Source organism: Chiloscyllium plagiosum, unplaced genomic scaffold, assembly GCF_037043375.1.
Source record: "Chiloscyllium plagiosum isolate Xiang-an unplaced genomic scaffold, Cpla_swu_hap1 HiC_scaffold_29, whole genome shotgun sequence".
NCBI classification, from domain to species: Eukaryota; Metazoa; Chordata; class Chondrichthyes; order Orectolobiformes; family Hemiscylliidae; genus Chiloscyllium; species Chiloscyllium plagiosum.
In genome coordinates this window covers 49,997,991-50,010,800 of record NW_028270167.1, presented here as the reverse complement: position 1 = coordinate 50,010,800, position 12,810 = coordinate 49,997,991, and positions in this window count along the sequence as shown.

The window sequence follows — 12,810 nt, the reverse complement described above, 5'->3', positions numbered from 1 at the left end:
CGAAAATGGGAGAGAGGGCGAGAGAAAGACAGAGGGCAAGAGAGGGTGTGAGGGCGAGAGAGGGAGAGAGGGCGACAGAGTTCGAGAGAGGGGAGAGGGGTGAGTGGGCGAGAGAGGTCGAGAGGGTGAGAGAGGGTGAGAGTGCGAGTGAGGGAGAGAGGGTGAGAGGGCAAGAGAGGGAGAGAGGGTGAGAGAGGGGGAGAGGACTAGAGGGAGAGAGGTCAAAAGAGGGAGAGAGGGCAAGAGAGGGTGAAACGGTGAGAGAGGGAGAGCGGGCAGGCGAGCAAGGTCGACAGAGGGATAGAGACAGAGAATGGGAGAGAGATGGAGAGAGGGTGACTGGGAGAGATGGCGAGAGAGTGAGAGAAGGCGAAAGAGGCAGAGCGGCCGAAAGAGGCAGAGAGAGCGAGAGAGTGCGAAAGGGCAAAAGAGGGAGAGAGGGTGAGAGAGCGAGTGTGGGCGACAGAGAGAGAGGGAGAGATGGAGAAAGGGAGAGAGGGAGAGAGTACAATAGAGGGAGAGTGGACGAGAGAGGGAGAGATGGCGAGGAGGGAGAGAGGAAGAGAGGGAAAGAGGGCAAAAGTGAGAGAGAGGGCAAAAGAGAGAGACAGAGGACAAGCGAGGGAGAGAGGCCGATAGAGGGCATGAGGGAGAGAGTGGGAGAGAGGGTGAGAGAGGTAGAGAGGGCGTGGAAGTGCGAGAGAGAGATTGAGGGACAGAGAGGGAGAGATGGCGAAGGAGAGTGAGAGAGGGCGAGAGAGAGAGAGGGCGAGAGAATGCGAGAGATTGCAAAAGAGGAAGAGAGAGGGCGAGAGAGTGAGAGAGGGCCAGACAGGGCAAGAAGGCGAGACAGGGAGAGAGGGAAAGAGTGGGTGAGAGGGAAAGAGAGGCAGAGAGGGAGAGAGTGCGAGAGAGGGCGAGAGGGAGAGAGGGAGAGAGTGGCGGGAGAGGGTGAGTGAGGGCGAGAGATGGTGAGAGGGCGAGAGGGCGAATGAGGGAGCGAGGTCGAGAGAGAGAGGGAGAGAGGGCGAAAGAGGGCAAGAGGGCGAGAAAGAGAGAGAGTGTCAGACAAGGAGAGAGGACGAGAGAGGGCTACAGGGAGAGAGGGCGGGAGAGGGAGAGAGGGCGAGATGACAAGAGGGCAAGAGAGAGAGAGAGAAGGTGAAAGAGGGCGTGAGGGCGAGAGAGGCAGATAGAGGGCGAGAGGGAGAGAGGGAGAAAAGGCGAGACAGGGCGAGAGAGAAAGAGATAGTGGGAGAGAGAGAGAGGGCGTGAAAGGGAGATGGGGCGAGAGAGGCAGAGAGGGAGAGCGGGTGAGAGGGCAAGAGAGAGTGAGAGAGGGAGAGTGTGCAAGAGAGGAGGAGCGAGAGAGGGAGAGAGGGCGAGAGAGTGAGAGGGTGAGAGAGGATGGGAGAGGGAGAGATGGGGAGAGGGGGAGAGATGGTGAGAGAAAGGGGTTGGGCGAGAGAGGGAGAGAGTGAGAGCGAGGGAGTGGGGCTGAGTCAGAGAGGGAGAGAGGGTGATAGAGGGAGAGAGGGCAAAAGAGGGAGAGAGTGCGAGAGAGGGAGAGAGGGCGAGGGGGGAGAGAGGACAAGAGAGCGAGAGTGGGCGAGAGCCGGAAAGAGGACGAGAGATGAAGAGAGAGAGAGCGGGCGGGAGTGGGAGAGAGGGCGAAAAAGGGCGAGAGGACGAAAGAGGGAGAGAGGGTGAGAGAGGGAGAAATGACGAGAGAAATTGAGAAAGGGCGAGAGAGGGAGCGAGGACGGGAAAGCGCGAGAGTGTGAGATGGGTGAGAAAGGGAGAGAGGCCGAGAGAAAGACAGAGGGCGAGAGAGAGAGAGGGCAAGACATGGAGAGTGGGCGAGAGAGGGAGAGAGGGCAAAAGAGGGTGATAGGGCGAGAGTGAGGGAGAGAGTGCGAGAGAGGGAGAAGCGGCAAGAGAGGGAGAGAGGGCAGGAAAGCGCGAGAGAGGAAGAGAGGGAGAGCGGGCAAGAAAGGTCGAGAGAGAGATAGAGAGGGAGAGTGGGAGAGAGATGGAGAGAGGGCAGGAGGAAGATAGGGCGAGAGTGGGAGAGATGGCGAAAGAGGGAGAGAGGGCGAGAGAGGTAGAGAGGGAAGGAGAGGGAGAGAGGGTGAAAGAGGGAGATAGGGCGAAAGAGGCAGAGAGAGTAAGAGAGGGCGAGAGTGCGAGAGAGGTTGAGAGAGGGAGAGAGGGAAAGAGAGGGAGAGAGGGCGAAAGAGGCAGAGAGAGTGAGAGAGTGCGAAAGGGCGAAAGAGGGTGAGAGGGCGAGAGAGGGAGTGTGGGCGAGAGAGGGCGAGAGAGAGCGAGAGAGGGAGAGATGGAGTGAGGGAGAGAGGGCGAGAGAGGGAGAGAGGGAAAGAGAGGGAGAGAGGGAGAGAGGGCGAAACTGAGAGAGAGGCCAAGAGAGAGAGACAGAGGGCGAGAGAGGTCGAGAGGGCGAGAGAGGTCGAGAGGGCGAGACAGGGAGAGCGGGTGAGAGAATGAGAGAGAGCGAGAGAGGGGGAGAGGACGAGAGAGGGGGAGAGGACGAGAGGGAGAGAAGTCAAAAGAGGGAGAGTGGGTGAGAGAGGGCGAAACGGTGAGAGAGGGAGAGCGGTCGAGAGAGGGATAGAGAGGGAGGGAGATGGAGAGAAGGTGAGAGAGGATGAGAGAGGGAGAGAAGGCAAGAGAGGGAGAGAGGACGAGAGAGGGAGAAAAGGCGAGTGAGGGAGAGAGGGAAGGAGAGGGAGAGAGGGCGAAAGAGGGAGAGGGTGCGAAAGTAGCAGAGAGAGTGACAGAAGGCGAGAGGGCGAAAGAGGGAGAGAGGGCGAGACAGGGAGAGAGTACGAAAGAGGGAGAGAGGACGAGAGAGGGAGAGATGGCGAAATAGGAAGTGAGGGCAAGAGAGGGCGAGGGAGGGAGAACGGGGAAGAGAGGGAGAGAGAGGGAGAGAGGGAGAGAGGGCAAGAAAGTGCGAGAGAGGGAGTGAGGGAGAGAGAGGAAGAGAGGGAAGGAGAGGGAGTGAGGGGGAGAGAGGGAGAGGGAGAGCTAGAGACGGCGAGTGAGGGCAAGAGTGCGACAGAGGGAGAGAGGGCAAGAGAGGGCGAGGGGCGAGAGAGGGGGAGAGGACGAGAGGGAGAGAAGTCAAAAGAGGGAGAGAGGGCGAGAGAGGGAGAAACGGTGAGAGAGAGTGAAAGGGAAGGAGAGGGAGAGAGGGCGAGAGGGGGAGAGAGCGAGAAAGGGCGAAAGAGGGAGAGAGAGGGAGAGAGATGGAGAGAGGGCAAGAGAGGGTGAGAGAGGGCGAGAGAGAGAGAGGGTAAGAGAGGGTAAGAGGGCGAGACAGGGAGAGAGGGTGAAAGAGGGAGAGAGGGTGAGAGTGGGACAGAGGGCGAGAGAGGGAGAGAGGTGAGAGAGAGTGAAAGAGAAGGAGAGGGAGAGAGGGCGAGAGGGGGAGAGAGCGAGAAAGGGCGAAAGAGGGAGAGAGAGGGAGAGAGATGGAGAGAGGGCAAGAGAGGGTGAGAGAGGGCGAGAGAGAGAGAGGGTAAGAGAGGGTAAGAGGGCGAGACAGGGAGAGAGGGTGAAAGAGGGAGAGAGGGCGAGAGTGGGATAGAGGGCGAGAGAGGGAGAGAGGTGAGAGAGAGTGAAAGGGAAGGAGAGGGAGAGAGCGTGAGAGGGCGAGAGAGGGAGAGAGGGCGAGAGAGGGGGAGAGGACGAGAGGGAGAGAAGTCAAAAGAGGGAGAGAGGGCGAGAGAGGGAGAAACGGTGAGAGAGGGAGAGTGGGCGAGAAAGGTCTAGAGAGGGATAGAGAGGGAGAGAGAGGGAGAGAGGGCAAGAGAGGGTGAGAGAGGGCGAGAGAGAGAGAGGGTAAGAGAGGGTAAGAGGGCGAGACAGGGAGAGAGGGTGAAAGAGGGAGAGAGGGCGACAGTGGGATAGAGGGCGAGAGAGGGAGAGAGGTGAGAGAGAGTGAAAGGGAAGGAGAGGGGGAGAGAGCGAGAAAGGGCGAAAGAGGGAGAGAGGGGAGAGCGGGAGAGAGAGGAAGATAGGGCAAGAGAGGGAGAGAGGGAGAGTGAGAGCAAGGGACGGCGAGAGTGGTCAAGAGGGCGACAGAGGGAGAGAGGGCGAGAGAGGGAGAGAGGGTGAGACAACGAGAGAGGGAGAGAGAGGGAGAGGGCAAGAGAGAGGGGAAGAGGGTGAGGGAGGGAGAGAGGGAGAGAGGGAGAGAGAAGGGGAGAGGAGGAGAGGGAGAGAAGTCAAAAGAGGGAGAGAGGGCGAGAGAGGGAGAAACGGTGAGAGAGGGAGAGTGGGCGAGAAAGGTCGAGAGAGGGATAGAGAGGGCGAGAGAGAGAGAGGGTAAGAGATGGTAAGAGGGCGAGACAGGGAGAGAGGGTGAAACAGGGAGAGAGGGCGAGAGTGGGATAGAGGGCGAGAGAGGGTGAGAGGTGAGAGAGGGTGAAAGGGAAGGAGAGGGAGAGAGGGCGAGAAAGGGCGAAAGAGGAAGAGAGGGCGAGAGCGGGAGAGAGAGGAAGATAGGGCAAGAGAGGGAGTGAGGGTGAAAGAGGGAGAGAGGGAGAGTGAGAGCAAGAGACGGCGAGAGAGGTCAAGAATGCGACAGAGGGAGAGAGGGCGAGAGAGGGCGAGAGGGTGAGACAAGGAGAGAGGGAGTGAGCAAGAGAGAGGGAAAGAGGGTGAGAGAGGGAGAGAGAGCGAATGAGGGAGAGAGGGCGAATGAGGGAGAGAGGATGAGGGAGGGAGAGAGGGCTAGAGAGGGAGAGAGGGCGAGAGAGGGAGAGAGGGCGAGAAGGAGAGAAGTCAAAAGAGGGAGAGAGGGCGAGAGAGGTAGAAACGGTGAGAGAGGGAGAGCGGGCGAGAAAGGTCGAGAGAGGGATAGAGAGGGAGAGAGATGGAGAGAGGGGAAGAGAGGGTGAGAGAGGGTAAGAGGGTAAGAGAGGGAGAGAGGGCGAAAGAGGGAGAGAGGGCGAGAGCGGGAGAGAGGGCGAGAGAGGCAGGCAGGTGAGAGAGGGAGAGAAGGAAGAAGAGGGAGGGAGGGCGAAAGAAGGAGAGAGGGCGAAAGAGGCAGAGAGAGTGACAGAGGGCGAATGAGGGAGAGAGGGCGAAAGTGGGAGAGAGGGCGAGAGAGAGCGAGAGGGGAAGAGATGGAGCGAGTACGAAAGAGATGAGAGAGATAGAGAGGGCGAGAGAGGGAGAGAGGGCGAGAGAGGTAGAGACGGCGAGAGAGGGAGAGAGGGCGAGAGAAGGAGAGTGGGCGAGAGAGGGAGAGTGGGCAAGAGGGCGAGGGAGGTAGAGAGGGTGAGAAAGGGCGAGAGCAGGAGAGAGGGATCGAGGGCGAGCGAGGGAGAGAGGGCAAAAGAGGGAGAGAGAGCGACAGAGGGAGAGAGGGCGAAAGAGGGCAAGAGAAGCAGAGAGGGCAAAAGAGTGAGAGAGGGAGAAAGGGGGAGAGGGGGTGAAAGAGGGCAAGAGAGGGAGAGAGGAAGAGAGCGGGCGAGAAAGGGAGAGAGAGGGATAGAGAGGGAGAGAGATGGAGAGAGGGGAAGAGAGGGTGAGAGAGGGTAAGAGGGTAAGAGAGGGAGAGAGGGCGAAAGAGGCAGAGAGAGTGACAGAGGGCGAATGAGGGAGAGAGGGCGAAAGTGGGAGAGAGGGCGAGAGAGAGCGAGAGGGGAAGAGATGGAGCGAGTACGAAAGAGATGAGAGAGATAGAGAGGGCGAGAGAGGGAGAGAGGGCGAGAGAGGTAGAGACGGCGAGAGAGGGAGAGAGGGCGAGAGAAGGAGAGTGGGCGAGAGAGGGAGAGTGGGCAAGAGGGCGAGGGAGGTAGAGAGGGTGAGAAAGGGCGAGAGCAGGAGAGAGGGATCGAGGGCGAGCGAGGGAGAGAGGGCAAAAGAGGGAGAGAGAGCGACAGAGGGAGAGAGGGCGAAAGAGGGCAAGAGAAGCAGAGAGGGCAAAAGAGTGAGAGAGGGAGAAAGGGGGAGAGGGGGTGAAAGAGGGCAAGAGAGGGAGAGAGGAAGAGAGCGGGCGAGAAAGGGAGAGAGAGGGATAGAGAGGGAGAGAGATGGAGAGAGGGGAAGAGAGGGTGAGAGAGGGTAAGAGGGTAAGAGAGGGAGAGAGGGCGAAAGAGGGAGAGAGGGCGAGAGCGGGAGAGAGGGCGAGAGAGGCAGGCAGGTGAGAGAGGGAGAGAGGGAAGAAGAGGGAGGGAGGGCGAAAGAAGGAGAGAGGGCGAAAGAGGCAGAGAGAGTGACAGAGGGCGAATGAGGGAGAGAGGGCAAGAGAGGGAGAGACGGCAAGAGAGGGAGAGAGGGAAGGAGAGGGAGAGAGGACGAAAGAGGGAAAGAGGGCGAAAGTGGGAGAGAGGGCGAGAGAGAGCGAGAGGGGAAGAGATGGAGAGAGTACGAAAGAGATGAGAGAGATAGAGAGGGCGAGAGAGGGAGAGAGGGCGAGAGAGGGAGAGACGGCGAGAGGGGGAGAGAGGGCGAGAGAAGGAGAGTGGGCGAGAGAGGGAGAGTGGGCGAGAGGGCGAGGGAGGGAGAGAGGGTGAGAAAGGGCGAGAGCAGGAGAGAGGGATAGAGGGCGAGCGAGGGAGAGAGGGCAAAAGAGGGAGAGAGAGCGACAGAGGGAGAGAGGGCGAAAGAGGGCAAGAGAAGCAGAGAGGGCAAAAGAGTGAGAGAGGGAGAAAGGGGGAGAGGGGGTGAAAGAGGGCAAGAGAGGGAGAGAGGAAGAGAGAGGGCGAGAAAGGGAGAGAGGTGAGAGAGGGTGAGAGGGAAGGAGAGGGAGAGAGGGTGAAAGAAGGAGAGAGGGCGAAAGAGGCAGAGAGAGTGAGAGAGGGCGAGAGAGCGAGAAAGAGCGAAAGAGGGAGAGAGGGCGGGAGCGGGAGAGAGGGCGAGAGAGGGAGAGAGGGAAGGAGAGGGGGAGAGGGCGAGAGAGGGAGAGAGAGGAAGATAGGGCAAGAGAGGGAGTGAGGGTGAAAGAGGGAGAGTGAGAGCAACAGACGGCGGGAGAGGGAGAGAGGGCGAGATGGCGAGACAAGGAGAGAGGGAGAGAGAGGGAGTGAGGAAGAGAGAGGGAAAGAGGGTGGGAGAGGAAGAGTGGGAGAGAGGGCGAGAGAGGGAGAGTGGGCGAGTGGGCCAGAAAGAGAGAGTGCGAGAGAGGGAGAGAGGGCGAGAGAGGGAGAGAGGGCGAGAGAGTGTGAGCGGGCGAGAGAGGGACAGAGGGCAAGAGAGCAGGAGAGAACGAGAGGGAGAGAAGTCAAAAGAGTGAGAGAGGGCAAGAGAGGGAGAAACGGTGAGAGAGGGACAGTGGGCGAGAAATGTCAAGAGAGGGATAGAGAGGGAGAGAGGTGGAGAGAGGGCGAGAGAGGGTGAGAGAGGGTAAGAGGGCAAGAGAGGGAGGGAGGGCGAAAGAGGGAGAGAAGGCGAATGAGGGAGAGAGAATGAGCGAGGGTGAGAGGGCTAGAGAGGAAGAGAGGGTGAGAGAGGGAGAAACGGTGAGAGAGGGAGAGTGGGCGAGAAAGGTCGAGAGAGGTATAGAGAGGGCGAGAGATGTCGAGAGTGGGCGAGAGGGTGAGAGAGGGCGAGAGAGAGAGAGGGTAAGAGAGGGTAAGTGGGCGAGACAGGGAGAGAGGGTGAAAGAGGGAGAGAGGGCGAGAGTGGGATAGAGGGCGAGAGAGAGAGAGGTGAGAGAGGGTGAAAGGGAAGGAGAGGGAGAGAGGCGAGAGGGGGAGAGAGGTGAGAGAGGGTGAAAGGGAAGGAGAGGGAGAGAGGCGAGAGGGGGAGAGAGCGAGAAAGGGCAAAAGAGGGAGAGAGGGCGAGAGCGGGAGAGAGAGGAAGATTGGGCAAGAGAGGGAGTGAGGGTGAAAGAGGGAGAGAGGGAGATTGAGAGCAAGAAAAGGCGAGAGAGGTCAAGTGTGCGACAGAGGGAGAGAGGGCGAGAGAGGGCGAGAGGGTGAGACAATGAGAGAGGGAGAGAGAGGGAGTGAGCAAGAGAGAGGGAAAGAGGGTGAGAGAGGGAGAGAGGGCGAATGAGGGAGAGAGGATGAGGGAGGGTGAGAGGGCTAGAGAGGGAGAGAGGGCGAGAGAGGGAGAGAGGGGGTGAGAGGGCGAGAGATGGAGAGAGGACGAGAGATTGGGAGAGGACGAGTGGGAGAGAAGTCAAAAGAGGGAGAGAGAGCAAGAGAGGGAGAAACGGTGAGAGAGGGAGAGCGAGCGAGAAAGGTCGAGAGAGGGATAGAGAGGGAGAGAGGTGGAGAGAGGGCGAGTGAGGGTGAGAGAGGGTAAGAGGGCAAGAGAGGGAGGGAGGGTGAAAGAGGGAGAGAAGGCGAGAGAGGGAGAGAGAAGGAGAGAGGGCGAGACAAGGAGAGAGGGAGAGAGAGGGAGTGAGGAAGAGAGAGGAAAAGAGGGTGAGAGAGGGAGAGAGGGCGAGCGGGCCAGAGAGAGAGAGTGCAAGAGAGGGAGAGAAGGCGAATGAGGGAGAAAGGGAGAGAGAGGGTGAGAGGGCTAGAGAGGGCGAGAGGGCGAGAGAGTGGGAGAGGACGAGAGGGAGAGAAGTCAAAAGAGGGAGAGAGGGCGAGAGAGGGAGAAACAGTGAGAGAGGGAGAGCGGGCGAGAAAGGTCGAGAGAGGGATAGAGAGGAAGAGAGAGGGTGAGTGAGGGCTAGAGAGAGAGAGGGTGAGAGAGGGTAAGAAGGCAAGAGAGGGAGAGAGGGCGAAAGAGGGAGAGAGGGCGAGAGCAGGAGAGAGGGCGAGAGCGGGAGAGAGGTGAGAGAGGGAGAGAGGGAAGGAGAGGGAGAGGGGGCGAAAGAGGGAGAGAGAGGGAGTGAAGACGAAAGTGGGAGAGTGGGCGAGAGAGAGCGAGAGGGGGAGAGATGGAGAGAGTACGAAAGAGGGAGAGAGGATGAGAGAGGAAGAGAGGGCGAGAGAGGGCGAGAGAGGGCGAGAGAGGGCGAGAGAGGGAGCGTGGGGAAAGGGCCAGAGAGAGAGAGGGCGAGAGAGAGAGACAGGGTGAGAGAGGGGGAGAGGGAGAGAAAGGGAGAGAGGGCGTGAGAGGGAGACAGGGCGAGAGAGGAAGAGATGGGAAGAGAGAGAAAGAGGGTTAGAGCGGGCGAGAGAGTGAGAGACGGCAAGAGAGGGAGAAAGGGAGAGAGAGGGCGAGAGATGGCGAGAGTGGGCGAGAGGGGGAGAGAGGGCGAGAGAGAGAGAGAGGGTAAGAGAGGGTAAGAGGGCGAGACAGGGAGAGAGGGAGAAAGGGAGAGAGAGGGCGAGAGATGGCGAGAGTGGGCGAGAGGGGGAGAGAGGGCGAGAGAGAGAGAGAGGGTAAGAGAGGGTAAGAGGGCGAGACAGGGAGAGAGGGTGAAAGAGGGAGAGAGGGCGAGAGTGGGATAGAGGGCGAGAGAGGGAGAGAGGTGAGAGAGGGTGAAAGGGAAGGAGAGGTAGAGAGGCGAGAGGGGGAGAGAGCGAGAAAGGGCGAAAGAGGGAGAGAGGGCGAGAGCGGGAGAGAGAGGAAGATTGGGCAAGAGAGGGAGTGAGGGTGAAAGAGGGAGAGAGGGAGAGTGAGAGCAAGAGAAGGCGAGAGAGGTCAAGAGTGCGACAGAGGGAGAGAGGGCGAGAGAGGGCGAGAGGGTGAGACAAGGAGAGAGGGAGAGAGAGTGAGTGAGCAAGAGAGAGGGAAAGTGGGTGAGAGAGGGAGAGAGGGCGAATGAGGGAGAGAGGATGAGGGAGGCTAAGAGGGCTAGAGAGGGAGAGAGGGCGAGAGAGGGAGAGAGGGGTGAGAGGGCGAGAGAGGGAGAGAGGACGAGAGATTGGGAGAGGACGAGTGGGAGACAAGTCAAAAGAGGGAGAGAGGGCGAGAGAGGGAGAAACGGTGAGAGAGGGAGAGCGGGCGAGAAAGGTCGAGAGAGGGATAAAGAGGGAGAGAGATGGAAAGAGGGGAAGAGAGGGTGAGAGAGGGTAAGAGGGCAAGAGAGGGAGAGAGGGCGAAAGAGGAAGAGAGGGCGAGAGAGGGAGGGAGGTGAGAGAGGGAGAGAGGGAAGGAGAGGGAGGCAGGGTGAAAGAAGGAGAGAGGGCGAAAGAGGCGGAGAGAGTGAGAGAGGGCGAATGAGGGAGAGAGGGCAAGAGAGGGAGAGACGGCAAGAGAGGGAGAGAGGGAAAGAGAGGGAGAGAGGGCGAAAGAGGGAGAGAGAGCGAAAGTGGGAGAGAGGGCGAGAGAGAGCGAGAGGGGGTGAGGTGGAGAGAGTACAAAAGAGAGAGAGAGGGAGAGAGGGCGAGCGAGGGAGAGAGGGCGAGAGAGGGAGAGAGAGCGAGAGAAGGAGAGTGGGCGAGAGGGCAAGAGAGGGAGACAGGGCGAGAGAGGGTGAGAGGGCGAGAGAGGGAGAGAGGGCGAGAGAGGGAGAGAGGGCGAGAGAAGGAGAGTGGGCGAGAGAGGGAGAGTCGGCGAGAGGGCAAGAGAGGGAGACAGGGCGAGAGAGGGTGAGAGGGCAAGAGGGAGAGAGGGCGAGGGAGGGAGAGAGGGTGATAAAGGGCGAGAGCGTGAGAGAGGGATAGAGGGCGAGAGAGGGAGAGAGGCCGAAAGTGGGAGAGCGGGCGAAAGAGGGCAAGAGAGGCAGAGAGGGCAAAACAGTGAGAGAGGGAGAAAGGGGGAGAGGGGTGAAAGAGGGCAAGAGAGGGTGAGAGGTCGAGAGAGGGAGAGAGGAAGAGAGAGGGCGAGAAAGGGAGAGAGGTGAGAGAGGGTGAGAGGGAAGGAGAGGGAGAGAGGGTGAAAGAAGGAGAGAGGGCGAAAGAGGCAGAGAGAGTGAGAGAGGGCGAGAGAGCGAGAAAGAGCGAAAGAGGGAGAGAGGGCGAGAGCGGGAGAGAGGACGAGAGAGGGAGAGAGGGAAGGAGAGGGAGAGAGGGCGAGAGAGGGAGAGAGAGGAAGATAGGGCAAGAGAGGGAGTGAGGGTGAAAGAGGGAGAGAGGGAGAGTGAGAGCAAGAGACGGCAGGAGAGGTAGAGAGGGCGAGAGGGCGAGACAAGGAGAGAGGGAGAGAGAGCGAGTGAGTAAGAGAGAGAGAAAGAGGGTGCGAGAGGGAGAGAGGGAGAGAGGGCGAGAGAGGGAGAGTGGGCGAGTGGGCCAGAAAGAGAGAGTGCGATGAGGGAGAGAGGGCGAATGAGGGAGAGTGGATGAGCGAGGTTGCGAGGGCTAAAGAGGGAGAGAGGGCGAGAGAGGGAGAGAGGGCGAGAGAGTGTGAGGGGGCGAGAGAGGGACAGAGGGCAAGAGAGCGGAAGTGAACGAGAGGGAGAGAAGTCAAAAGAGGGAGAGTGAGCAAGAGAGGGAGAAACGGTGAGAGGGGGACAGTGGGCGAGAAATGTTAAGAGAGGGATAGAGAGGGAGAGAGGTGGAGAGAGGGCGAGAGAGGGTGAGAGAGGGTAAGAGGGCAAGAGAGGGAGGGAGGGCGAAAGAGGGAGAGAGGGCGAGAGAGGGAGAGAGAAGGAGAGAGGGCGAGACAAGGAGAGAGGGAGAGAGAGGGAGACAGGAAGAGAGAGGAAAAGAGGGTGAGAGAGGGAGAGAGGACGAGAGAGGGAGAGTGGGCGAGAGAGAGAGAGTGCAAGAGAGGGAGAGAAGGCGAATGAGGGAGAGAGGATGAGCGAGGGTGAGAGGGCTAGAGAGGGAGAGAGGGCGAGAGAGGGAGAAAGGGAGAGAGAGGGTGAGAGGGCTAGAGAGGGCGAGAGGGCGAGAGAGGTTGAGCGGGCGAGAGAGGGAGAGAGGGCGAGAGAGTGGGAGAGGACGAGAGGGAGAGAAGTCAAAAGAGGGAGAGAGGGCGAGAGAGGGAGAAACAGTGAGAGAGGGAGAGCGGGCGAGAAAGGTCGAGAGAGGGATAGAGAGGAAGAGAGAGGGTGAGTGAGGGTTAGAGAGAGAGAGAGGGTGAGAGAGGGTAAGAAGGCAAGAGAGGGAGAGAGGGCGAAAGAGGGAGAGAGGTTGAGAGCAGGAGAGAGGGTGAGAGCGGGAGAGAGGTGAGAGAGGGAGAGAGGGAAGGAGAGGGAGAGAGGGCGAAAGAGGGAGAGACGACAAGAGAGGGAGAAAGGGAGAGAGAGGGCGAGAGATGGCGAGAGTGGGCGAGAGGGCGAGAGAGGGAGAGAAGGAGAAAGAGGGAGGGAGGGCGAAAGAGGGAGAGATTATGAGAGAGGGTGAGAGAGGGAATGAGGGTGAGAGAGCGAATGAGGGAGAGAGTGCGAGAGAGGGACAGAGGGCGATCGGGTGAAAGGGCGAGTGAGGGAGAGAGGGCGAGAGAGGGAAAAATGGCGAGAGAGGGAAAAATGGCGAGAAAGGGAGAGTGGGCGAGAAAGGGCGAGAGAGGGAGAGAGGGATAGAGGGCGAGAGACAGAGAGAAGGCGTGAGGAGGAGAGAGGGTGAAAGAGGGCGAGAGAGGTAGAGAGGGCAAAAGAGGGAGAGAGGGCTAGAGTGGGAGAGAGGGTGAAAGAGGGCGAGTGAGTGAGAGAGGGCAAGAGAGTGAGAAAGAGAAAGAGAGGGCGAGAGACGCCGAGAGAGGGCCAGAGGGTGAGAGAGGGAGAGATCGTGAGAGAAGGCATGAGAGGGAGTGAGAGCGAGAGAGCGAAAGATGGAGAGAGGGCGGGAGAGGGAGCGAGCATGGGCAGGCGAAAGATGGAGAGAGGGTGAGAGAGAGAGGGCGAGAGAGGAAGAGAGGGCGCGATACAGCGCGAGAGGGTGAGAGGGCGAGAGAGTGCGAGAGAGGGAGAGAGGGCGAGAGAGGGCAAGAGGTCGAGAAAGAGAGAGAGAGAGAGGGTGAGACAATGAGAGAGGGCGAGTGAGGGAG